Source organism: Brachycentrus maculatus, unplaced genomic scaffold, assembly GCF_059751285.1.
Source record: "Brachycentrus maculatus isolate JH-2025_06_01 unplaced genomic scaffold, ASM5975128v1 h1tg000288l, whole genome shotgun sequence".
In the NCBI taxonomy this organism is placed as follows: Eukaryota; Metazoa; Arthropoda; class Insecta; order Trichoptera; family Brachycentridae; genus Brachycentrus; species Brachycentrus maculatus.
Genome location: NW_028281039.1, coordinates 54,795 through 82,524, shown reverse-complemented (window position 1 = coordinate 82,524; position 27,730 = coordinate 54,795). Strand labels below are relative to the sequence as shown.

The 27,730-nt window shown below is 32.4% G+C and overlaps 1 protein-coding gene across 5 annotated transcripts in view; it reads right to left on the bottom strand.

Annotated features, from left to right (window-relative positions):
* Window positions 1–27,730, bottom strand: part of LOC148305056 (uncharacterized) — an 80,313-nt gene that overhangs the window by 36,844 nt on the left and 15,739 nt on the right. The window contains exons 1-2 of one of the 5 annotated variants that reach the window (XM_088267293.1): window positions 21,933–22,258; window positions 20,474–20,592 (exon numbers count right to left, since the gene is read on the bottom strand). The gene's annotated coding sequence lies outside the window, so the exon portion shown is untranslated. Of the gene's footprint in view, window positions 1–20,473; window positions 20,593–21,772; window positions 22,259–27,730 lie in introns of those variants that run through there. The other 4 variants (XM_088267294.1, XM_088267296.1, XM_088267295.1 and 1 more) reach the window with 4 other exon arrangements.

The following is a 27,730-nucleotide window of genomic DNA, read 5'->3' as shown; positions in this document are numbered from 1 at the left end:
TAAGAGTTTCTGCTCAGTAAAAAGTTTCTTTACATCTCACCAATAGATGTCTCTAGTGAAGTTCTAGTGATTCAAGAACAAGGTCTCTAAATTGGTACATATATACAGAACTTCCAAGAATTTGAGTAGTGTGGTTCTACTCAAATTCTTCTACCAATTCTACCCATTGCTGTCAATAATGGGTAGAATTGGTGAATGTTACACGTGTGTAAAGTGATCACTTAAACCAGCCTATGACGGTCGTCAACCCCGTAAATGCCCAGACTTCCATATTGTTTTTCATCTTTGATGAGATGTCAAAAAATAATATGAAAATAACTCCTGTAATTGGAGATAATCCAGGTTTGTGAACAAGTATTTGGACACACTCAAAATGCTGTGGCTAACAAATACACTAAAATTTCTATTTCGACGAGCCAGTATTACAAGCGGTGTCGACCTTTACCCAATTTGAATTTCCTAGTATTATTTAACAAGTTTTTTACGTATAAAAAATGAAGCCATCTTCAAAGTATGATGCAGTGAGGTTCGCTTTCCATGTCCTTGCAATCACAGCTGGTTTTGCATAATGAATCGACGTTCGTGGCTGGTTTACATACGTATATGTACATATGTATATAAAATTATGTAACCCGGTCTTTGATATACATGATTATACAGATTTTGAGGGTCATCTGACCAGTAAATATTCTCCGAATTCAGCCACACTCTCATTTTAGTAAAAGTCGTCATGCATATCATTTTATTTATTTATTTAACCCTAGAAACCTAAACTATATTTGTAGATACAATGCCATTTGTGGATCGCACAATATTTACATATCGCTCACTCCTTTCAACAACGTCATTTATATAAAAAATCGTCAATTTTCAATTGTGCACGTTTTCGGAATGCACAGAAAATGTACTATATCCCAGCAAGAACGGCATATTTTTAACTTAATATTTACCCGCTACAGGGCAGAAAGTGTTGTTTTTGCATTTTGAAGAAAAACTATAGTTTCATTATTATTTTTTAAATAAGTATACTAAATATTTTTCAATTCAAATCAATATATATATATATATATATATATATATATATATATATATATATATATATATATATATATATATATATATATATATATACATATATACAATATATATATATATATATATATATATATATATATATATATATATATATATATATATATATATATATATATATATTGTATATATGTATATATATATATATATATATATATATATATATATATATATAACGTGGTAATATTTTCCTTTTGAAAATTAAGTGTAAATAATATGTAAAGTGGGTGTATAATAATAAAATAAACAATGTGTTGCTTTGTAATTAAAGTTTATTCTTAATTTATCTTTATAATAATTTTTATATCTATCTATCTATCTATCTATCTGATTCTGACAGTTAATAATATTATCGGAAGTCTTTTGTTTAATTCTGAGCGACGCATGCGGCATCTGGTGGTAGAACTGTTTTATGTAGGTACTTTTTGTAAGTACTTAATAAATGTATAGGTAGGTACCTAGTTATTTTATTACATCTCCCCCCTTGGGGATGAAAATTCATAGTAAAATTTTCACTCGTCCTCCGTATCATCTTCTTGTAGTGAAGGGACTGGTATAAGCTTAGTGATATGATAAAGTTTTTTTTTCTTTCTTTCTTTCTTTTTTCCTTCTTTTTTTTTCTTTTTTTTCTTTCTTGTTTTTTTTTCTTTCTTTTTTTTTTCTTTTTTCCGTTCTTTTTTTTCCTTTCTTTTTTTTTGTATTTTTTTTTCTTCTTGACCCTTTTAAAGTAGACACAGTTTTTTTTCAATCCATTTGTATTTTTCTTTTGAATTCCTTCATTTTTATTCTGATCTCTTAAAGTATCTTCTAATTTAACCAAATTTACAACTTTTAATTGTTCATCTGCATTTTCATTCGAGTTTAATACTGGATTCCTGCTTAGACAATCTACTTCTAAATTCTTCTTTCCTGGAGTATATTTTATTTTATCTTTCGTAGAAGCTTTTTCTACTTTATTTTTATTTTCATTTTTCAAGCACTGTTTCTGTGTTATTTGTATGTCTTCATTTTTATTCTGATCTTTTAAAATATCTTCTAATTTAACCAAATTTACAACTTTTAATTGTTCATTTGCATTTTCCTTCGATTCTAAAACTGGATTCCTGCTCATACAATCTGCTTCGAAATTCTTCTTTTCTGGAGTATATTTTATTTTATATTTTGTAGAAATTTTTTCCACATTATTTTTATTTTCATTCTTCAAGCACTGTTTCTGTGTAATTTGTAAATCTTCATTTTTATTATTAATCTTATCATCCTCCTTTGTTTTAAACCAGCACGTTGCTTCAGAGTGATATCGAGTTCCCTTATTTAAATTTTCACAAATCTTACATGGACTTTTATCTTTAATTTTATCACGAGTTCTTAGTTTTCCACGTCTTCTTTGATTATCTTCTAATCGTTTTCTTTGATCATCCTCTAATTTTTCTCTCTCACTCCGAACATATTGTAGTAATTGTTTTAATACATCTAATGTTTCATAATCCATTTCCAACTAACAAAATTGTCGTTTTATAACGTGGTAATATTTTCCTTTTGAAAATTAAGTGTAAATAATATGTAAAGTGGGTGTATAATAATAAAATAAACAATGTGTTGCTTTGTAATTAAAGTTTATTCTTAATTTATCTTTATAATAATTTTTATATCTATCTATCTATCTATCTATCTGATTCTGACAGTTAATAATATTATCGGAAGTCTTTTGTTTAATTCTGAGCGACGCATGCGGCATCTGGTGGTAGAACTGTTTTATGTAGGTACTTTTTGTAAGTACTTAATAAAATGTATAGGTAGGTACCTAGTTATTTTATTACATATATATATATATATATATATATATATATATATATATATATATATATATATATATATATATATATATATATATATATATATATATATATATATATATATATATATATATATTATTTTGTTTAATTATATTTGAAGGTAACGGTCAGTTGATAACATACACCAAATTTCGCAAAATCGACAAAAATGTAGTTAGAGCACTTTACGTATGGCACGTCGATTTGTAAACCCAATTTTCTTAGATACTTGACCGTGCCAAGTTTTCCTCGACCTTAATCTGTTCATATTTCCAACTACACTAGCCCCACAAATGTTTAGTTAACGTACATATTTTTAATTATCAACCAAGCCTTTATGTGGGTACTCTTAGAACGGCCCTCCGAGCGGCATTTAGTTGGTAATTGCAGCGCAGTGATTAATTGCGAAGATCTCGTGGTATATGGGTTCATTCTGAAGGCATCACGAATCCTGACACCTAGTCACGACCTTACCGCAAATCTGGTACGTATTCCAAATAACGTAGCCAAACGTTTACCGCGATATATAATTATACATATCTTCTTAACATGGATATAACCTACAGTTATAACATCTCATTTAAATGTTAAAATAAAACACTTACACAGATTTTGAACTTGAAATTGGACGTTTATCAAATCAAATTGGACGTTTGACGAATTAAATTGGACGTTGGACGAGACAAATTGGACGTTTAACTAATCAATAACTTCATCTCGCCAATAGATCGGCTGTCCAAATTTAAAACACAGTAAGGGACATTTTTTTGTAGTAGGTACGTTTATTTTGCATTTATGGACTAAGTAGACTCTACTTAGTCCGAAAGTGAAAAAAAAACGTGCTACAAAAAAAATGTCCCTTACTGTGTTTTAAATTTGGACAGCCGAGATGTCTCTAGTGAAGTTCTAGTGATTCAAGAACAATGTTTCCAAATTGGTTTATATTTATGGAACTTCCAAGAATTTGAGTAGTGTGGTTGTCAATAATGGGTAGAATTAGTGAATGTTACACGTGTGTAAATTGATCACTTAAACCAGCCTATGACGGTCGTCAGCCCCGTAAATGCCCAGACTCCCATATTCCTTCATCTTTGATGAGATGTAAAAAAATAATATGAAAATAGGTAATGTAATTGGAGATAATCCAGATTTTGTGAACAAGTATTTGGACACACTCAAAATGCTGTCAATCAAATTGGACGTTTAACTTATCAAATTGAACGTTTAACTAATCAAATTGTACGTTTAACTTATCAAATGGGACGTTTAACTAATCAAATTGGACAGTAAATAATCAAATCGAACGTTTAACTAATCAAATTGGACGTAAAAGAATCAATTAGACGTTTGACTTAACAAATTGGACGTATATGAATCCTATTGAACGTTTAACGAATCAAATAGAACGTTTAACGAATTAAATTGGACGTTTAACTAATCAAATTGCACGTTTAACTATACAAATTGGACGTTTAACTGAAAACTGACTTGACTCGGCCATCTTGGCTTTTCGCCATATCGCACACCGTTGTATAGGCGAAATACTTCTAAAATTAAAGGATTATGTGTCTTTACATACATATATGGTACATGGTACATATGTATAAGCGACAAGTTGACTCTTTGACATTAAAAACCGGACTGTGTATTCCTGGTTATGTCACATCCAGGCATGTGTGGCGCACATCATCTACAGGGTGTGCCATAAGTTTAATTTATTTATATTTGATGAAATATCGCTCACTCCTTTCAAGAACGTCATAAATAAAAAAAACTTCATTTTTCAGGAGAACGCTTTTAAAGTTTAAAAATATAATACAATGTATTAAAAATAAATATCAACTTTTTACTGTGCAACAGATCTTTTTAGGTAAAACCTGAATGTTTTTTCTACATTCGAAAAATATTAAGTATATTTAAAAAAAATAATTAAACAATACCTTTTCTTCAAAATGCATAAACCAAAATTTCTGCCCTGTAGGGGGTAAATATAAAGTTAAAAATATGCCGCTTTTGCTGGGATATAGTACATTATCTGGGTATTCCGAAAACATACACAGCTGAAAATTGACGATTTTTGATACACGTCGTTCTTGAAAGGAGTGAGCTACATGTTAATATGTTCTCTGTGTTATCTGCCTGAGGAATGACACTGACGACATTTAAGATAAATTAAATTATCTAAATTTGATATCTCAACAAAGATGAAGAAGAATATGGAAGTCTTAGTATTTATAGGGCATTTGACCCGTCATAGGCTGGCTTAACTGATCACATTATACACGTGTATTAAGCAAGTATTAAGCATTCTACCCATGCTTTGAGTAAGCTTAATTTAGCGCCGACCCTTCTAAATGTATGTAAAGATCCTTACCTAATTGTTTTACATACTAGGAGACGCCTGAAAACATGATTTTAAACGATTTTTATTGAAATAATAGGCGTGCATGAATGAGGATATGTGTAAATGTGGAAGAGGCGAAGTTTGTTTATAAATACGGATTGGTGTGGCGTTCTATTATCTCTGCCTACCCTAGTGGATAGCGGCATGATGGTTATATAAAAAAAAAATACCGATGATATATATGTTAATTCTTGGCAAATACTCGTCAAGAATAAGCAAATAAAAGATTGCATAGGTTGGTTCTTAAGCTGCATATTTCTTCACATAACTGATGGTCAATCAAAGGAACGTGAGTTTGTTGGTGACAGCGCTACGTTCTATCCTCTCTGCCTATCCCTGCGGGGAAGCGCCGTGATGGTTAATTAAGTACGAATATTTTTAAACATTTTTCAACGATTTTCGCGTATGCCATCGGCGCTTATTTAAAGTTGAAAAATAAAATAGATTTAAAATTTTAAAATCAACTTTTTTTATGAGCAATTATCGACATCGAAAAAGTAGTTTTTGACATTTAAAAGTAATTATTTTAAATACCAAAGTTACTCTGTTTGAATAAGTGAATTTTAAATTTAAAGATTTCGAGGAGAAAAAACCATTTTTTCTTGCCGTAGCAAATGCATTTTAGAATAAATATGTATAAACATATATATTTTTTTACATATAATTTATAATTTTATTGCAAGGCGCAGCTGTTGAATGACATCATTGATATCCGTATTCACAAATTCTATGAAAATTTGATCTTGCATCGTATAAATGAACAGAGGAAGACCGAGATGAATTTGGCATGATCAAGTATTTCAAACACTTGGGCGTGGTCAGGTCAGGGGTCGGAATAATCGGCGGGTATGTATGAGGATATGCGTGAATGTGGAAGAGGCGAAGATTAACTGCAAAGACAGATTGGTGTGGCGTTCTATTCTCTCTGCCTACCGCTGTGGGGAACCGGCGTGATGGTTAGGTGATTAGTCATTTTAAAACACTCTTAAAACAGAAATACACATCTCTCAAATGTCTGATTTTATTCTTCAGTCTTAACTCATCATCCCGTCATCCCTTTCTTGGATCCTCTCCCCCGTCCCTTCAACTGCTTACCCGATCCTTTGACTCCAAATTTCGGATATATTATGCACTCGTATGTATGTTTGTCCTGACTGTAAGCCTGTTTCTGTGCATTTTTGCGATCGAATCAAATTTTGAGTGTGTCCAAATACTTGTTCACAAATCTGGATTATCTCCAATTACAAGAGTTATTTTTCATATCACTTTTTGTCATCTCATCAAAGGTGAAGCAGAATATGGAAGTCTGGGTATTTACGGGGCTGACGACCGTCATAGGCTGGTTTAAGTGATCACTTGTAACATTCACCGATTCTACCCATTAATGACAACCGCACTACTAAAATTCTTGGAACTTATATATTTGTAAGAACTATTTTTGAAACGTTGTTCTTGAATCACTAGAACTTCACTAGAGACATCTATTGGTGAGATGAAAAGAAGCTATTTACTAAGCAGAAACTCTTTTATTAGTATGTGAGGTCAGAATCCTTAATTATAATCACATACATGAGAAACGCCAAAAAATATATTTTTCATTTTTATTATTTTAGCTTATAATTTGAACAGTTAATTTATTATTATATATTATATTATATTATATTATATATTATAATCGTCCGCCTCCGTAGTGTAATGGTCAGTACGCTCGGCTACCGTTCTGGAGGTCCCTGGTTCGATTCCCAAGGGGGGTAAAACAAATATAAGTGATTTTTTCACTGTAATATTTATTCAATATTACCATGGACTGGTACCTGAAGCGGAGGGCTGATCACCCTTCCTTCATGTGTAAACAATCAAGATAACACTGCGTTTATATGACAGTGCCCTATGCACCATTGGGGTGCGGATAAGGGTTTTTTTTATTATTTTGTTTATATATATATATATATATATATATATATATATATATATATATATATATATATATATATATATATATATATATATATATACATATATATACATATATATACATATATATATATATATATATATATATATATATATATATATATATATATATATATATATATATATATATATATATATATATATATATATATATATATATATATATATATATATATATATATATATATATATATATATATATATATATATATATATATATATATATATAATATAACATTTTGAGTGTGTCCAAATACTTGTTCATAAATCTGGATTTTCTCCAATTATAGCAGTTATTTTTTTTTACATCTCATCAAAGAAGGAGTATTGAAGTCTGGGTATTTCCGGGGCTGACGAAGTCTGAGTATATTATTACCATGAACGATTATAAATCATATATTTCTCTAACAGTGCCATGAGTAGCCCTTTCTGACACCCATATACAGAATTACTCTAGTTTCTCGCTTGTAATTAAATTATTTTCGTACGCGCTTCAAAAACTGGTTTTTATTCAAACATCCGTCGATACGAGATTGAGATAATTGGTCGCCAAGCGTCATTAATTATTCACTTTTGGAAATAAATTGAGGTCTGACTTCTTTCTGAGGTCGCTCTTATGAGCTAATTCCAATTAATTTGCTTGTTCCGGGAAATATTTTTTTTGTATATATGTGACGATGTATAATTACATATTAAAATGATGTATATATATATATATATATAAATATATATATATATAAATAAAATAATAAAACCCTTATCCGCACCCCAATGGTGCATAGGGCACTGCGTCATATAAACGCAGTGTTATCTTGATCGTTTACACATGAAGGAAAGGTGATCAGCCATCCGCTTCAGGTACCAGTCCAGGGTAATATTGAATAAATATTACAGTGAAAAAATCACTAATATTTATTTTACCCCCCTGGGAATCGAACCCGGGACCTCCAGAACGGTAGCTGAGCGTGCTGACCATTACACTACGGAGGCGGACAATCTGGTATATACATATACATATATATATATATATATATATATATATATATATATATATATATATATATATATATATATATATATATATATATATATATATATATATATATATATATATATATATATATATATATATATATATATATATATATATATATATATATATATATATATATATATATATATATATATATATATATATATATATATATATATATATTTATCTTTCATTATAATATAGAATGATACATCGTGCAATGTTTGATAGTGTTTGATAATGTCTTAATAAGAGGAAACGCGTCACACGGGAAACGTCATATATAAAAAAACGTGAATTTTCAGTTGTACATGTTTTCGGAATGCCCAGAAAATGTACTATATCCCAGCAAAAGCGGCATATTTTTATCTTAATATTTACCCGCTACAGGGCAGAAAGTGTTGTTTTTGCATTTTAAGGAAAAGGTATTGTTTAATTATTTTTTTTTAATATTCTAAATATTGTTCTAATGGATAAAAAACCTTCAGGTTTTACCTAAAAAGATCTGTTGCGCAGTAAAAGTAACAATAAGTGGCTTGATATTTATTTTTAATACATTTTATTATATTCTTAAACATTAAAAACGATCCCCTGAAAAATCACAGAGTCTTTGGGAACCAACCCAGAACACCATTGGACTAAGAAAGTTTCCTGAGAATATGTACAGGATGTTATAAAACGTACGCTGAAGGTATACACGTATGGACCGGAAGAAATCCAGTACAGGATGTGTCATTCGATTTTATCTTAAATGTCTGACTCCGGAAGTAGGTACTGTGCAGTTAGTTGCCTTGCGTAACACAACTCTTTAATTCGTTCAAATTATTCAAATTTACTCATATCTAGTTCACTTACCTAGACACTTAACCCATTTACTCCTAAATATATACATATATATATATATATATATATATATATATATATATATATATATATATATATATATATATATATATATATATATGTAATAAAATACCCAGGTACCTACCTATACATTTTATTAAGTACTTACAAAAAGTACCTACATAAAACAGTTCTACCACCAGATGCCGCATGCATCGCTCAGAATAAAACAAAAGACTTCCGATAATATTATTAACTGTCAAAATCAGATAGATAGATAGATAGATATAAAAATTATTATAAAGATTAATTAAGAATAAACTTTTATTGTCGTTTCTTTAATTACAAAGCAACACATTGTTTATTTTATTATTATACACCCACTTTACATATTATTTACACTTAATTTTCAAAAGGAAAATATTACCACGTTATAAAACGACAATTTTGTTAATTGGAAATGGATTATGAAACATTAGATGTATTAAAACAATTACTACAATATGTTCGGTGTGAGAGAGAAAAATTAGAAGATGATCAAAGAAAACGATTAGAAGATAGTCAAAGAAGACGTGGAAATTTAAGAACTAGTGATAAAATTAAAAATAAAAATCATGTGAAAAAAATTTCTACAAAATATAAAATAAAATATACTCCAGAAAAGAAGAATTTAGAAGTAGATTGTCTAAGCAGGAATCCAGTATTAAAATCGAGTGAAAATGCAGATGAACAATTAAAAGTTGTAAATTTGGTTAAATTAGAAGATAATTTAAAAGATCAGAATAAAAATAAAGACATACAAATAACACAGAAACAGTGCTTGAAAAATGAAAATAAAAATAAAGTAGAAAAAACTTCTACGAAAGATAAAATAAAATATTCTCCAGGAAAGAAGAATTTAGAAGTAGATTGTCTAAGTAGGAATCCAGTATTAAATTCGAATGAAAATGCAGATGAACAATTAAAAGTTGTAAATTTGGTTAGATTAGAAGATACTTTAAGAGGTCAGAATAAAAATGAAGGAATTCAAAAGATAAAAACAAATGGATTGAAAAAAAACTGTGTCTACTTTAAAAGGGTCAAGAAGAAAAAAAAATACAAAAAAAAGAAAGGAAAAAAAAAGAACGAAAAAAAAAAAAAAAGAAAGAAAAAAAAAACAAGAAAGAAAAAAAAAGAAAAAAAAAGAAGGAAAAAAGAAAGAAAGAAAAAAAAAGAAAACTTAATCATATCACTAAGCTTATACCAGTCCCTTCACTACAAGAAGATGTTACGGAGGACGAGTGAAAATTTTACTATGAATTTTCATCCCCAAGGGGGGAGATGTAATAAAATACCTAGGTACCTACCTATACATTTTATTAAGTACTTACAAAAAGTACCTACATAAAACAGTTCTACCACCAGATGCCGCATGCGTCGCTCAGAATAAAACAAAAGACTTCCGATAATATTATTAACTGTCAGAATCAGAATCCACAACATTTTCTTTAGAGGGTGTTGAAAATACGAAAAAAAAGTTTGTTTCAATTAATATGTTCGATACAGTATGTATATGTAAATTATATGTGCGATTCAATGTCAACGGGTATTTTCTTTAAATAACACGAGTGGAAAGATTGAGGTACTTAATTTATATGTGTGTAATAAACACACTGAGATATGAATTAACAAAACACAGCCTTGGGAGAGAAAGAACGAGGAAGTATGACACACCTTGTCACCAGAATGAAAAACTGGTATATATGTGGTGCAATTACACAATGGAAAAATACAGAAAAACCTTCATATGCACTACAGGTTCTCGACCTTTTAGAGCTAGAGTAAACCCCCTGATAACGAGAGATAGATAGAGCGTTATGGGAGGGAAAAAAGAAAAAAAATCTTGCCTATTATGTACAAGGATTTATATCATATTTAGTTTATATCTCATACAAATGATAGTACATGTGTATAGTTCAAAATAAATTAATAAAGTTAATCCTTAAAAAAACAATACAATGGATTCAATATCTTATATCAATCAAGATTTGCACATAGTTGTCACACATTTCGCTCACTCCTTTCAAGAACGTCATAAATAAAAAAACTTGATTTTTCTAGAGAACGTTTTGAAAGTTTAAAAATATAACACAATGTTTTAAAAATAAATATCAAGCCACTTTTTGAACTTTTACTGTGCAACAGATTTTTTTAGGTAAAACCTGAAGGTTTTTTCTCCATTTGAAAAATATTTAGTATATTTCAAAAAACAATAAAACAATACCTTTTCTTCAAAATGCAAAAACAACATTTTCTGCCCTGTAGCGGGTAAATATTAAGTTAAAAATATGCCGCTTTTGCTGGGATATAGTACATTTTCTGGACATTCCGAAAACATGTAAAACTGAAAATTGTCGATTTTTGATTTATGACGTTCTTGAAAGGAGTGAGCGATATATCAAATATCGACGATTTTCAGTTGTGCATGTTTTCGGAATGTTCAGAAAATGTACTATATCCCAGCAAAAGCGGCATATTTTTAACTTAATATTTACCCGCTACAGGGCAGAAAATGTTGTTTTTGCATTTTGAAGAAAAGGTATTGTTTTATTGTTTTTTGAAATATACTAAATATTTTTCAAATGGAGAAAAAACCTTCAGGTTTTACCTAAAAAAATCTGTTGCACAGTAAAAGTTCAAAAAATGGCTTGATATTTATTTTTAAAACATTGTGTTATATTTTTAAACTTTCAAAACGTTCTCTAGAAAAATCAAATGGAGAAAAAACCTTCAGGTTTTACCTAAAAAGATGTGTTGCACAGTAAAAAGTTCAAAAAGTGTCTTGATATTTATTTTTAATTCATTTTATTATATTTTTAAACTTTAAAAACAATCTCCTGAAAAATCAAGTTTTTAAAATATGACGTTCTTGAAAGGAGTGAGTGATATATGATCCAGTTTTGCAACATTGTACATCTAATCATTGTATTGATGAAACGAAGAAGCTTTTTTTACTGTGCAGAAACTCTTATGTCAGTATGTGTGGTCCGAATCCTGGATTATAATCACACACATGAGAAACGTCAGAAAATATCATTTATAATTGGAGATAATCCAGATTCGTGAACAAGTATTTGGACATACTATTGTTTAGTAATAATAATAATAAAACCGTATCCGCACCCCAATGGTGCATAGGACACTGCTTCATATAAACACAGTGTCATCTTGATCGTTTACACACGAAGGAAAGGTGATCAGCCGTCTGCTTCGGGTACCAGTCCAGGGTAATATTGAATAAAAATTACAGTGAAAAAATCACCTATATTTATTTGACCCCCCTGGGAATCGAACCCGAGACCTCCAGAACGGTAGCCGAGCGTGCTGACCATTACACTACAGAGGCGGACCTTTACTGTTTAGTAAAGGAATGTTATATTACTAGATATTATTACATATTATAACTTGACATTATATTACATATATGTACACAAGACGACTTTCTCATTACGTCACACATATCCATTGACCTTAAATTTCTACTACATCTAGAACAATCTTCCGGTGTCCTTAAAGGAGTTAGTCCGCTTGTACACCAATCAACTAAAATAGTTAACTCGTTGAAAACGACAGCCTATTACAAATAAAATAATTCATATTATTTTTTTGACATCTCGTCAAAGGTGAAGAAGAATATGGAAGTCTGGGCATTTACGGGGCTGACGACCGTCATAGGCTGGTTTAAGTGATCACTTTACACACGTGTAACATTCACCAATTCTACCCATTATTGACAACCACATTACTCAAATTCTTGGAAGTTCTATATATATTTGAACCAATTTAGAAACCTTGTTCTTGAATCACTAGAACTTCACTAGAGACATCTATTGGTGAGATGTAAAGAAGCACTAAGCAGAAACTCTTATGTTAGTATGTGAGGTCCGAATCCTGGATTATAATCACACACATGAGAAACGCCAGAAAATACCATTTTCATTTTTATTATTTAAGCTTATAATTTGACCAGATAATTTATTTACAACATTTTGAGTGTGTCCAAATACTTGTTCACAAAATCTGGATTATCTCCAATGACAGGAGTTATTTTCATATTATTTTTTGACATCTCATCATATGAAGAAGAATATGGAAATCCAGATTTTGTGAACAAGTATTTGGACACACTCACAATTGTTCAGTACACTTTTCCCTTAAGTTCTGCTAGCATTTTTGGGTCACAAAGACCTTCCATACGGCGCGAACGGGTTAATTCAACAACAAACACACTGTACGAAAGAAATGTCACGTTCCTCAATGCAACCGTTCTCGTTTCGTAAGTAAAATTAAAATAATTATTACGGGTGCAATTATCGTATTTCGTATGGCGCCCGTTCAACGCGCGACGCTAATGTAACTGTAAATTAATATTTACTAACGGTCCACTAATTGCGTCAATAGTGGACACTGTATTACGTACACAGTAGCCACATTAGTGTCGTCAACGTGTCACAGCGGATGGGTACGATAATGGGCGATCGTACCCGAACGGAAAATGGATAGTATATATCACGATGTGTGATTATTGGCCATTAAATTAATATGAAAAATCACAAGACTATCGGTAGCATTCTTATTGAAATATGTAGAAAAATAAGGGAGATATGAAGGTTTAAACATTGGATATTTTTATAAAACGAAAAACGTGCGTTCGCATACGTCATCAAATTTCCGTCGTCGAACGTTTTATGACGTCATATGGTCTATTGTCAATGGTTTATAGAGCTGTAATAGTAGCAGTGTTGGATTGTTTGTTTACCAATACACTACCATTTGTGCTAAACAAATATGAGGGGGGGGGGGTGGGAGTGTGGACCATAGACATCAACAAATAGAGCGGCCAAAAATTTAGCAATGTTACCAATATTGAAATAACTCCATTGCTTCTGTGACGTCATTCATTGCCAACTTACGAAAATAACGTTTTTTCGAAGGCGAATTTTCCAAGAGAAAATGATGAATGAAAATATTGATTATATCGGCTGTTATAAACACAAAACGAGTCTAATACAATCAATTCCCCGTAAACCAGCCTATGACGGTCGTAATCCCCGTAAATGCCCAGACTTGCATAGTCTTCTTCATCTTTGATGAGATGCCAAAAAATAATGTAATTATTAGAGCATTATTGAGTTTTTTTATAATTTATTAGAAGTGCCTGTATTTGATACTTATATAAGATGTAAATATGCACTGCTGTTGGATTCCTTTGTATGTTAGTAGTTATTTTTATAGATGTGGAATTTTGGTTTACGGGGCAAATGCCCAGACTTCCATATTCTTCTTCGTCTATGTTGAGATGTCAAAAAATAATATACATTTATATAACTCGTCCGCCTCCGTAGTGTAATGGTCAGCACGCTCGGCTACCGTTCTGGAGGTCCCGGGTTCGATTCCCAGGGGGGGTCAAATAAATCTAAGTGATGTTTTCACTGTAATATTTATTCAATATTACCCTGGACTGGTACCTGAAGCGGAGGGCTGATCACCTTTCCTTCATGTGTAAACGATCAAGATAACACTGCGTTCATATGAAGCAGTGCCCTATGCACCATTGGGGTGCGGATAAGGGCTTTATTATTATTATTATTATATAACTTTGACATTGCCATTGAGTTACGCGCTGTGGCCTTACGGCATAATTAATGCAATTTTCGAAGACAATACATCTGCACCGTTATTTGGGGAATACAATGACTGCATGCCTGACACTAAATGGCTCCGAACGGCATTGAACCCCCACACCTTCTGTCTGCAAGCAGAGTTACGTGACTCGACTGCGGAAACGCAGTCGATGCGCGAGGCCCATCCTTACAACTTCGGTGACCTTTGAAAAGGGCCTATTGAGGTATTTTATCAACAAACAAAAAAAATCAAAAAAATTGTTTCTCAAGGAATAAAAAAAACATTTACAGCATTTTAAGTGTGTCCAAATACTTGTTCACAAAATCTGGATTATCTCCAATATATCGCTTACTCCTTTCAAGAACGTCATACATCAAAAACCTGATTTTTTTCATGAGCCATATAAGCTTAAATAATTTACAACATTTTGAGTGTGTCCAAATACTTGTTCACAAAATCTGGATTATCTCCAATTACAGGAGTTATTTTCATATTATTTTTTGACATCTCATCAAAGATGAAGAAGAACATGAACATAAACGCCAGAAAATACCATTTTCATTCATCTTTGATGAGATGTCAAAAAATAACATGAAAATAACTCCTGTAATTGGAGACAATCCAGATTTTGTGAACAAGTATTTGGACACACTCAAAATGTTGTAAACAAATTAACAGTGTATTGTCATGAAAGGCCATCAAATGCATATTACAAATTTACATTAGATCAATCTCATTGTTTGAAATGCAAAATAACATTGCGCAAATAAATCTGTTCGTAATTATTACATGTCCAGTGAATAATTCACTAAGAAAACCGTATAAAGTGTACTAGTGTATAATTATTTTTGGCGGTATTACGGAAAAAATGCTAATGTACCTTACTTTAGGTAATAATTACCATCAAACATTGCGAAAATATTATGAAAGTGAGTCCGCTGTGTTTTATTGACATCAAATCAAATGGATTATGTTTTTTTTACATATCGCTCACTCCTTTCAAGAACGTCATAAATCAAAAATCGTCAATTTTCAGTTGTGCATGTTTTCGGAATGCCCAGAAAATATACTATATCCCAGCAAAAGAGGCAAATTTTTAACTTAATATTTACCCACTACAGGGCAAAAGGTGTTGTTTTTGCATTTTGAAGAAAAGGTTTTGTTTAATTATTTTTTTAAATGTACTAAATATTTTTCAAATGGAGAAAAAACATTCAGGTTTTACCTAAAAAGATCTGTTGCACAGTAAAAAGTTCAATAAGCGGCTTGATATTTATTTTTAAAACATTGTATTATATTTTTAAACTTTAAAAACGATCTCCTGAAAAATCAAGTATTTTGATTTATGACGTTCTTGAAAGGAGTGAGCGATATTTAAAAAATAGGCTGGTCCGGGCTGAAACTACAGCGAAAAGTAACGATTTTTTCGTTCACAACATTTTGGCAGCTTGTGTGTGCACCACGCGGAATTTTACCGTCCGGCAGTCCGGTTTTGAAAAATAAAAGCGACTAATTGTACACAAATCGCTCACTCCTTTCAAGAACGTCATAAATCAAAAAACTTGATTTTTCAGGAGAGCGTTTTTAAAGTTTAAAAATATAATACAATGTATTAAAAATACATATCAAGCCACTTATTGAACTTTTTACCGAGCAACAGATCTTTTAAGGTAAAACCTGAAGGTTTTTTTCTCCATTTAAAAAATATTTAGTATATTTAAAAAAATTATTAAACAATACCTTTTCTTCAAAATGCAAAAACAACTCTTTCTGCCCTGTTGCGGGTAAATATTAAGTTAAAAATATGCCGCTTTTGCTGGGATATAGTACATTTTATGGGCATTCCGAAAACATGCATAACTGAAAATTGACGATTTTTGATTTATGACGTTCTTGAAAGGAGTGCGCGAAATCTCAATATAGATGAAGAAGAATATGGAATTCTGGGCATTGACAGGGCTTTCGACCGTCATAGGCTTGATTAAGTGATCACTTTACACACGTGTAACATTTCAACATTTAAAATCATGTTTTCCGGCGGGGCCAAGTGTATAAATTTAATCCATGATTCGGATCTTGCATACAAATAGAAAAAGTCTTTGCTTATCAAAAGCTTTCCCCATTCCAACATAGATGGAGGTAGTGAACTTACATGTACGATGTCACGAGTTTGATCAATATGGAGTTTAAAATTGATTAGTGTGGTTGTCAATCATGGGTAGAATTGGTGAATGCTACACGTCTGTAAAGTGACCTATGACGGTCGTAAGCCCCGCAAAAGCCCAGACTTCATCTATGTTTGATGTCAAAAATAATAAAATAAATAATTATTATTTTTTTATTAAAAAAGAGCAGTATTTGTGTTTTTTTTATTATTTACAAAAATACTTCAATTTCATACTATTTCTTTGAGCCTGAGCGGTTCATTATTAGAAATAGGTATCAAATCATGGTATAGTGGGTTCGTACCGAGAAACTTTGACTCAAGAGTCCGCGACACTAACCACAGGACCACAACCCGACACAATTGTGTTTATTTTTCATATTTTTTCGTGCCCAAACCATCTCGACACACCTTTCATTAATTTTATCGATAATGCTCATCTCGGCCTTTCAAATCTTAGGGAACATTATACATACATTATACACACATTTAAATTCGCAATTTTCACGGCTGTAATTCAGATAAAACGCGATTCGGATTCACATATATTTGCTGGAAATAATCTATTATTTACTTTCTTTTAAATAAAAATAATAACACACGATTCGCCGAGTGATAAATGTGTTTTTAAAATGCGGAGTGATAAGTTTTTAATAACAGTCTGTTTCATGGCCAATGCCTTCTGTACAAGGTTGGATCGTTTCCCGAATTTCGGTTTTTTATCGCAAGTCATCTTCACAGCGCATCCGGCAGTTTTAACACTCTCACTGCCAGAAGATAGAATAAAAATTAGAGGAAATTTTAAGGTGGAGACTAACCGGAGCATTTCGTCGTAACATAATGTCGAAACATCGCTCGCGGCGAGCATCAGCGAGCATCCGAAACTATGGATGGAGCGCTCGGCTCGCTGTACTGACTGCCTGAATGCTCGCATCGTAACGTGTTACGTTACGACCAAATATGGAGGTCAGTCTCCACCTTTATATGCGTGCTATGTAGTTGTACCCAGCCACGCGATACCTTGGCTCAGACTGGTTAGATGCAAATTTATCGGATTTATGGGCATTTTAAGAAGTAGTAGAAGATGAAGATGGTGCAGATAAGGTGAAGAAAAGGGTAAAAAAGGTGATGAAGAAGGCAAAGAAGGTAAAGAAGGCAAAGAAGAAGAAGAAGGTGAAAAAGGAGGTGAAAAAGAAGGCGAAGAAAGGGTTAAGGGTAAGAAGTTGAAGAAGAAGGTATAGAAGGTTAAGAAGAAGATGAAGGTGAAAAAGAAGGGGAAGAAAAGGTTGAAGAAGAAGAATACGAAGAAGGTAAAGAAGAAGATGAAGAACAAGTTGAAGAAGAAGAGGGTAAAATAGAAGATGAAGAATAAGTTGAAGATGAAGAAGGTAAAGAAGGAGATGAAGAGGGTAAAGAAGAAGAAGATGAAGAAGGAGAAGTTGAAAAAGAAGAGGGTGAAGAAGGTGAAGAAGAAGAATTTATTATTTTTTTAAAATGTTAAAATAAACGTATGTTACACACAAACATTATAAAAACGATACATTTTTTAGATAAATTATTTCGACTCCTGACCTGACAGCTTTCAAGTATATGACATACTCGATCATGCCAAGCTATCCTCCGTCTTCCTCTGCTCCCATTTCCGACAACATTCCCATCATGTGGAAGAGGCAAAGACGGATTACAAAGACAAAATTATGTGGCGATCTATTGTTATTTAAAAAAAAAAAACAACAAAAAAACAACAAAAAAAAACAAACAAAAAAAACAAACAAAAAAACAAAAACAAAAAAAAAACAAAAATCGGACGCATTAAAAATATCGGCTTCTCATTGGTTCGGCAATGTAGCAGGTACAGAAAGGGTCAAGAGAGTACAGCTGATGAATGATTACTCCAGACGAACGAGTATAAACTTTGAGTGATTTTCGGTGTTGGAATGGTTTCGGTCGGCAAGTCAACGATGCTATCTTGTCTACTCGCGTCCGCATAACACGGGCGTGCTGTACGCGGCAAAGTAACGCACGTTTCGCAGTATGGAATGGAAATCAAATATCACTGCGTCAAATATCAATTCAATACGCTTCGCGACATTTTGAGTGTGTCCAAATACTTGTTCACAAATCTGGATTATCTCTAATAAGGATGAAAGTAGACTGAATGCAGCCGAAATGCGATCTCTCAGAAGAGTGTGCGACAAGACGATGTATGATAGATGTTCGAATAGTGAAATATGCAAAGCTGAGACAAGCATTATCGATACAATTAAGAAAGGTGTGTTGAGATGGTTTGGACATGTGGAACGAATGAGTGAGAAAAGAACGGTAAAACAAATTTATGAGGCGAATTTAATCGGAAAAAGGAGCAGAGGAAGACCGAGAAAAACTTGGCACGATCAAGTATGCCATATACTTGAAAGTGGTCAGGTTAGGAGTAGAAACAATCGGCGGGTGTGTATGAGGAGACGCATGAACGTGGAAGAGGCGAAGAATGTTTGCAACGACAGAGCGGTGTGGCGTTCTATTACCTCTGCCTACCCCTGCGGGAAAGCGGCGTATTGGTTAGTTAGTTAGTTTTAGAAACGTACTAATGTGTAAAGGCAACTAGCCGTAACTCAAGTTGCGGCTGTTTGGCGTAACACGTTTTTTGTTTTTTTTTTCAAATATCTAAAGTTTAAACCTTCATATCTCCCTTAGTTCCCTACAGATTTCAATAAGAATGTCAACATTTTGAGTGTGTCCAAATATTATCTGGTCAAATTATAAGCTTAAATAATAAAAATGAAAATGGTATTTTCTGGCGTTTCTCATGTGTGTGATTATAATCCAGGATTCGGATCTCACATACTAATATAAGAGTTTCTGCTAAATAAAAAGCTTCTTTACATCTCACCAATAGATGTCTCTAGTGAAGTTCTAGTGATTCAAGAAGGTTTCTAAATTGGTTCATATATATAGAACTTCCAAGAATTTGAGTAGTGTGGTTGTCAATAATGGGTAGAATCGGTGAATGTTACACGTGTGTAAAGTGATCACTCAAACCAACCTATGACGGTCGTCAGCCCTGTAAATGCCCAGACTTCCATATTCTTCTTCATCTTTGATGAGATGTCAAAAAATAAGAATGTCAGTATGGAAATTGTATTAAATTGTAAAAAAATATGTTACTATATTAAAATGTCCGCCTCCGTAGTGTAATGGTCAGCACGCTCGTCTACCGTTATGGAGGTCCCGGGTTCGATTCCCAAGGGGGGTAAAATAAATATAAGTGATTTTTTCACTGTCATATTTATTCAATATTACCCTGGACTGGTACCTGAAGCGGAGGGCTGATCACCTTTCCTTCATGTGTAAACCATCAAGATAACACTGCGTTCATATGACGCAGTGCCCTATGCAGCATTGGGGTGCGGATAAGGGTTTTATTATTATTATTATTATTATATTAAAATAATTTAAAAAGTACTTACATTTTCTGGTATCACCAATGACCGTCCGTGAAATGAACTCCACACTACACTCGAAATTTTTTACCACTGTTTCTACAAACTAATTCATCCAATCGTAGCACTGTGTTAAAGGATCAACTCTGAAAAAAAAACATAAAATCAATATGGGTAATTTTTAATTCCTGGGTGAGATTATTTTTTATTGAAGCACGGAGTTGGCAAAAGAAGGATTAGAGTAGACTAATAAATAAATAAATAATAATAATAAAAATAAATTCAAAATGCACACAAAAGAATGGCTCCTAAAAATTGGAAGATCCCAGCTGGAGCACCAAATTAAAGTTTGTGTGTGATTAATCTATGTGTCAGTGTTTTATAATTATATAATCCTATTTTCTAATTTTATAATATTACTCTCTATTTGCTTTCATTTTATAATTATTATTTCATATTATTTCAGTCTTACCACTTTTATATTATCATTAAAAATATATAAAGCTGTATTATAAAAAGAATAAGCATACCCTGCCTACCTCAGAACAGGTATCTGCAAATACCTAGTGAGGATAGACAGTGTCCAATAAAAAAATAATAATAAAAAAAAAATAAAAAAAATAAAAAATAAATAAATTAAAAAAATTTAAAATAAAAAAAGACTGAATTTAGTCGAAATGCGATCCCTCAGTGCCGAGAACGATGTGTGATAGATGTTCCAATGGCGAAATAAGGAAAGAACGTAAGGGCGTTTGTGCACTTCACGGAATTTTACCGTCCGGCAGTCCGGTTTTGAAAAATGAAAGCGACTACGACAGTTTAGCGTGATGGAATTTACTATTTAATGTCAGTAAATAACTAAAATCTAATAAGAAAGATGTGTCGAAAAGCGAGGAAAGAACGGTAAAACAAATTGATGAGGCAATGTAATTTGAAATAGGAGTAGAAGTAAACCGAGGAAAACTTAGCATGATGTCAAGGTACAAAATTAAGAAAGGTGTGTTGAGATGGTTTCGACATGTAAATTGTATGACCGAATAAAGAACAGTAAAAAAAATTATAAGGCGAATATGGTTGGTAATAGAAGCAGGGAAAGACCGAGGGACACTTAGGGTGATCAAGTATTTCGAATACTTGATCGCGTTCAGGTCTTAAGTCGGAATAATCGGCGGTATGTATGAGAAAATGCACGAATATGGAAGAGAAGATAGTTTGCAAATACAGATTGGTGTGGCGTTCTATTCTCTCTGCCTGCCCCTGCCCACAAGCGGCACGATCGTTAGCTAGTTAGATTATATTTAAGAAGAAAAGAAAAATAAAACATACAAAAACCGCAAATTTCCCCTTTTTTTCAAATAAATTTATGAGCTGAAAACAATAAAATTACGCCACAGATTCGATGTTCTAGAAAAAATTATACGAAATTCCGGGGCCACTTTCACTGAATGCGTGAATAATTATGATAGAGACAATAATAAAAATATACCAAACACTGCAGTACCGGTAATAGCGACACGATAAAAACCGACGAAAAACATCCAGCGGTAAAAACGCTAGCAAAAACTTCGGAAGACTTGAAACACTGCACTTTTATCCGAAGTGAATAATGTAGTAATATACCAAAACGTATATTCCAATAGCGTACAAGGCGAATTTCAGATATAGCCAAATTAAATCCTTAATAGAATTGTATATATCCATTTCTGTAAGAGTTTTGTTGACGAAATATTAAATTTTTAACAAACGTGCGCGGTATCTGTCAGTGTAACGTTAACGCGAGCCGCCATTTGCAATTCTAACTTGAATCCTATTGGTCCCAGTTTACAGCTGTTTTTTCAAATCATTATTATAAACAAATAGCGTGTTGCCATAGAAAAAAATTACAAATAAAATTATAACGAAGGTAGGTACTCGAATGGGTACTTGTAATCTAATAATTTAATAAATAATAAATATAAAAATAAACATTATAAATGGTATTTTAATGTAAAAATCTAGTGGTAATAAAAGAAACATAATATTTCACGTACATGATTACTATATTTAAAGTTTGTAATTCCTTTTTTATGTACAAACTAAAAGAAAAAATACAGAAATAATTTTTTTACACATATTATATATTGGCCCGTTGAAAATTATTACTTCACAACCAAGTAGGTACCTAAGTAAAAGTATGTTATATAGAACACGAAGTAAATTAAACAAATAAATAGGTAGGTACATACGAAAATAATAAAAGTTCGTGACGAAATATTAAAATGAAATATTATGTAAAAACCGCAGGCAAAATGGCGTCCGTCGAATATTCGAGACTTACATTAAATGGCCGTTCCTGTTTATGGCTTTCAACGAGCTCCACACTTGTAGCATACCGGTGTAAAATCAAGGTTGGTCGCTTATTTTTTTGTGTAAATGCCGATATTATAATAGTTGCTCGCAATTCTGTCGAGTGACATTGAAAGTGGCCGGTCACACTGCGTGTAGGCAACTTATTGACTGTAGAATGCTAATTCTGCCTACACATAGTTAAAAAAAATCAGGAATCACAAAACATGAGTTCTCCAAGTTTAAACGGTATTTAAACGGTTTATTTCAATAAGAATCGTTTAAAATCATGTTATCAGACGTCTCCTAGTATGTAAAATAATTAGGTAAGGATCTTTGCATACATTCCAAAGGGTCTGCGCTAAATTAAGCTTACTCAAAGCATGGGTAGAATCCTTAATGTTACACAAAGTGATCAGTCAAGCCAGCCTATGACGGCTCAAATGCCCTGTAAATACTCAGATTCCATATTCTTCTTCATCTTTGTTGAGATATCAAATTTAAATAATTAAATTTATTTCATATTATTTTTTGAAATCTCATCAAAGGTGAAAAAGAATATGGAAGTCTGGGCATTTACGGGGCTTATAACCGTATAATATAAAAGTTTAAGTGATCACTTTACACACGTGTAACATGCACCAATTCTACCCATTAATGACAACCACACTACCCAAATTCTTGGAAGTTTTATACTTATATATGCACCAATTTCAAAACATTGTTCTTGAATCACTAGAACATCACTAGAGACATCTATTGGTGAGATGAAAAGAACCTTTTTATTGAGCAGAAACTCTTTTATTAGATTATAATCACATACACGAGAAACCCCATAAAATATCATATTCATTTTTATTATTTTAGCTTATTATTTGACCAGTTAAATTATTAACCACATTTTGAGTGTGTCCAAATACTTGTTCACAGATCTGGATTATTTCCAATTATAAGAGAAATTTATCATAATGGATATGAAAAATAACTCCTATAATTGCAGATAATCCAGATTTGTGAACAAGTATTTGGGACACGCTCAAAATGTTGTAAATATATTTTTTTCATCTGTATGTCCGTTTGAGCGGTTTTCTTTTCAAGTAATCGCTTTTTTCTCGTATGTTAGGTGTGTAACGGAGTGTGGAAGTGTAGTGTGGAGAAACGGAATTCGCAGATGGAAACTGAATAACTATGATAATCTAATTTACCAGCACACACACGAGATCACTGCCGCTGTTCAATGTAGCGAGAAGAACAAAGCAACAAGCGCTCTACAAGACTCGAGGAAGGTACAAATTCACCGTGTTCAGATTCACAGTTGCTAGCTGTGTCCCAGCAATTCTCTCATGCAATTATCCATGTATGGATCAAACAGCAATGGTGACATTACACATCCCTATTTAACATAATACCCAAATATACAACATCTTTAACCCTTACCACTCTGACCATTTTTTCTCATAACTAATCAGCTACTCTGATAAAAAAATGCGACGTTTTTCTACCATTAAAATAAATATTTTGGTTCCCTGATTTCGGGACACTGTCTGCCAATTCGTATGACCATGTTAATTAAGATTAACTGTATTTATCTGAAATATTTTTTGGAAGAATATACTTGGGTGATAGAGAAATCGGTGATTAAAGTTATACCTGCGCCGGGCCAGACATTGTGGCCCACGGAGCTGCCTACTAGAATCATACGGGCCAGAATGTCTGGCCTACAGAGTGGTAAGGGTTAAACAGTACTACAATTTCCCCATTCAATACTTTTTTACACACAGATTCATCTCTTTTAAAAATAATGACTTTGGAGGATTTCGTAACATTTATCAGAAAATCACTTTCCTTGCATACATTATGCACCTTTGACACCAACTCCTGCAGATCGTCTTCACTATCAGCAAGTAGCACAGTATTATCAGCATATACAAGGCAAGAAACTCGAGGAAGGCACAGTTGCCAGCTGTGTCTCAGCAATGCTCTCATGCAATTATCCATGTATAGATCAAACAGCAACGGCGACATTACACATCCCTGTTTTTCAAATTGACAGTCTGTAGAAATACAGTTGATTTGAAGTCAGAACGTTTTGCCGTTTCACCATGAATAGACTAAATGACCATTATGCGCGTCGTAGGTTGGGGAATGGGCCGAAAACAATATTCAGCTTGATCCTCTTTTTCAACGCAAAATTTTGTTCACCGGTGAGGCACATTTTTGGTCAAATTGCTATGTCAATAAGCAGAATTGCCGAATTTGGAGTGAAGAAAACCCAGAATCCTTTGTCGAGACGCCCTTACATCCATTAGAAGTCACTGTTTGGTGTACTTTATGGGCAGGTGGAATCATTGGCCCATATATTTTTAAAGACGATGCCGGCCAGAATTTTACTGTCAATGGAGAGCGCTACAGAACCATAATTACTGACTTCTTCGTACCTTAGTTGAATGGCATTGATGTGACAGAGCTGTCGATTCAACAAGATGGCGCAACTGGCCACACTGCGGCAGCCACCATCAATTTATTATTGGAAATTTGAATCTGTGTACCTCTAAAAAACACCTTACATATATTTTATATAAGTATTTAACATATTTTGAACAAAACTTAGTCTACGACATCCACGGTCGAAATTTACAAGTCAGCAATAAAATAGCCATAAATACCACCCAGTTGCTTATCTGTGTTGAATTTATGCGAGTACAGGGCCTTGCAGAGTGCGTTTTAACATAATATTGAATAATTAGTAGTTCTTTATGTAATAATAATCATTTGTGTCAAGCTTTGAAATGTCAGATGACCAAACGACTTGGTGATGCTGAAAATGCGTTATGTCATTTTCAATGGATGACACACTTTTCGTATCCTCTGATGTATTAATATATTATATTTGTTAAGTATACATATGCTCGGTGGGCTGCGAACATGTTAATATGCAAAACTAACGAAACCAGCTTGTCGTTAAATCACATGTGTATCTTGTCATCACTCAGGATGATTGGAGGACAAAGTCACACTTCACTCATAAGTTCGTAGGAGGATAATAATTTGTTGGAGGACAAAGTCATACCTCACTCAGTAAGTTCGTAGGATGAAATAAGTCACAAATCTCTAAATAAGTTCGTAGTATGAAATAAGTCACAAATCACTCAGTAAGTTTGTAGGATGAAATAAGTCACAAATCACTCAATAAGTTCGTAGGATCAAACAAACTGACGCATGACTCAATAAGCTCGTAGGATAAAATAAAAATGACATATCACTCAATAAGTTCGTAGGATGAAATAAGTCACAAATCTCTAAATAAGTTCGTAGTATGAAATAAGTCACAAATCACTCGGTAAGTTAGTAGGATGAAATAAGTCACAAATCTCTAAATAAGTTCGTAGGATGAAATAAGACACAGACCACTCAGTAAGTTCGTAGGATGAAATAAGTCACAAATCACTCAATCAGTTCGTAGGTTCAAATAAACTCACACATGACTCAATAAGCTCGTAGGATAAAATTAAAAAAAAAAACACTTCACTCAATAAGTTCGTAGGATAAAATAAAAATGACACATCACTCAATAAGTTCGTAGGATGTAACAAAAGTCACACATCAATCAATGAATGCATGGGATGAAACAAATGTCACAAATCACTCAATAAGTTCGCAGGAGGACAGAGAGTCACACATCACTCATTAAGTTCGTTGGAGGACAAGAAAATCACACATTTAGTAAGGTTGTTAGAGGATAAGTCACACATCACTCACTCAAGTTTGTAGGATGAATTAAAAGCCACACTTTTCCGACACATGATCTGTAAATTTTGTACATAATAAGCAAGGCAAATTATACATGCAGCTCTTTGAGTTCTGTTTCTGAAGAGCTCCCTCAGTATTGATGATGACACTGGCCAATAATGATTTTGTAACTGAAATTTTGATCACTAATTTGGACTAAGTTAATAGTTCTTATTCAAAGTCTATATGGTGACAAGCTTGTATCACGTCAAGTTTTGCTGTTACAGTCATATTACTGTTTGCATGGAGTTGTATTACAGTCATATACGTTGAAACCGTAATAGTGGTTGGTATCTAGACATGCTTTAGTCTAAGGTCTAAGGGATTCAAAAATGTATTGATAATTACGGAGTACCAGTGGAAATATATTTCAAACCCTTATCCGCACCCCAATAATGCATAGGGCACTGCATTATACAAACACAGTGTTATCTTGATCGTTAAAACACGAAGGAAAGGTGATCAGCCATCCGCTTCAGGTACCAGTCCAGGGTAGTATTGAATAAATATTAGAGTGAAAAAATCACTTATATCTATTTGAACCCCCCCCCTGGGAATCGAACCCGGGACCTCCAGTACGGTAGCTAAGTGTGCTGACCATTACACTACGGAGGCGGACAAGAAAATATGTATTTACTTATTTATATTGAATACGATAGCATTATATGTATATATATATGTATTTATATATATATATATATATATATATATATATATATATATATATATATATATATATATTATATATATATATATATATATATATATATATATATATATATATATATATATATATATTTATACATAAATAATAAGATAAACTTATTTTTTAACATCTCATCAAAGACGAAGAAGAATATGGAAGTCTGGGCATTTACGGGGCTGACGACCGTCATAGGCTTAAATGATCACTTAAACCAGGCTATGACGGTCGTCAGCCCCGTAAATGCCCAGACTTCCATATTCTTCTTCATCTTTGATGAGATGTTAAAAAATAATATGAAAATAACTCCTGTAATTGGAGATAATCCAGATTTTGTGAACAAGTATTTGGACACACTCAAAATGTTGTAAGATAAACTTGGTCAATATCAGAATTAAAAACATCCATAACTAAAAAATCTGACGTGCTACATTTTTTTTGCTTTCGTTTTTTAATTCAGCTATGCA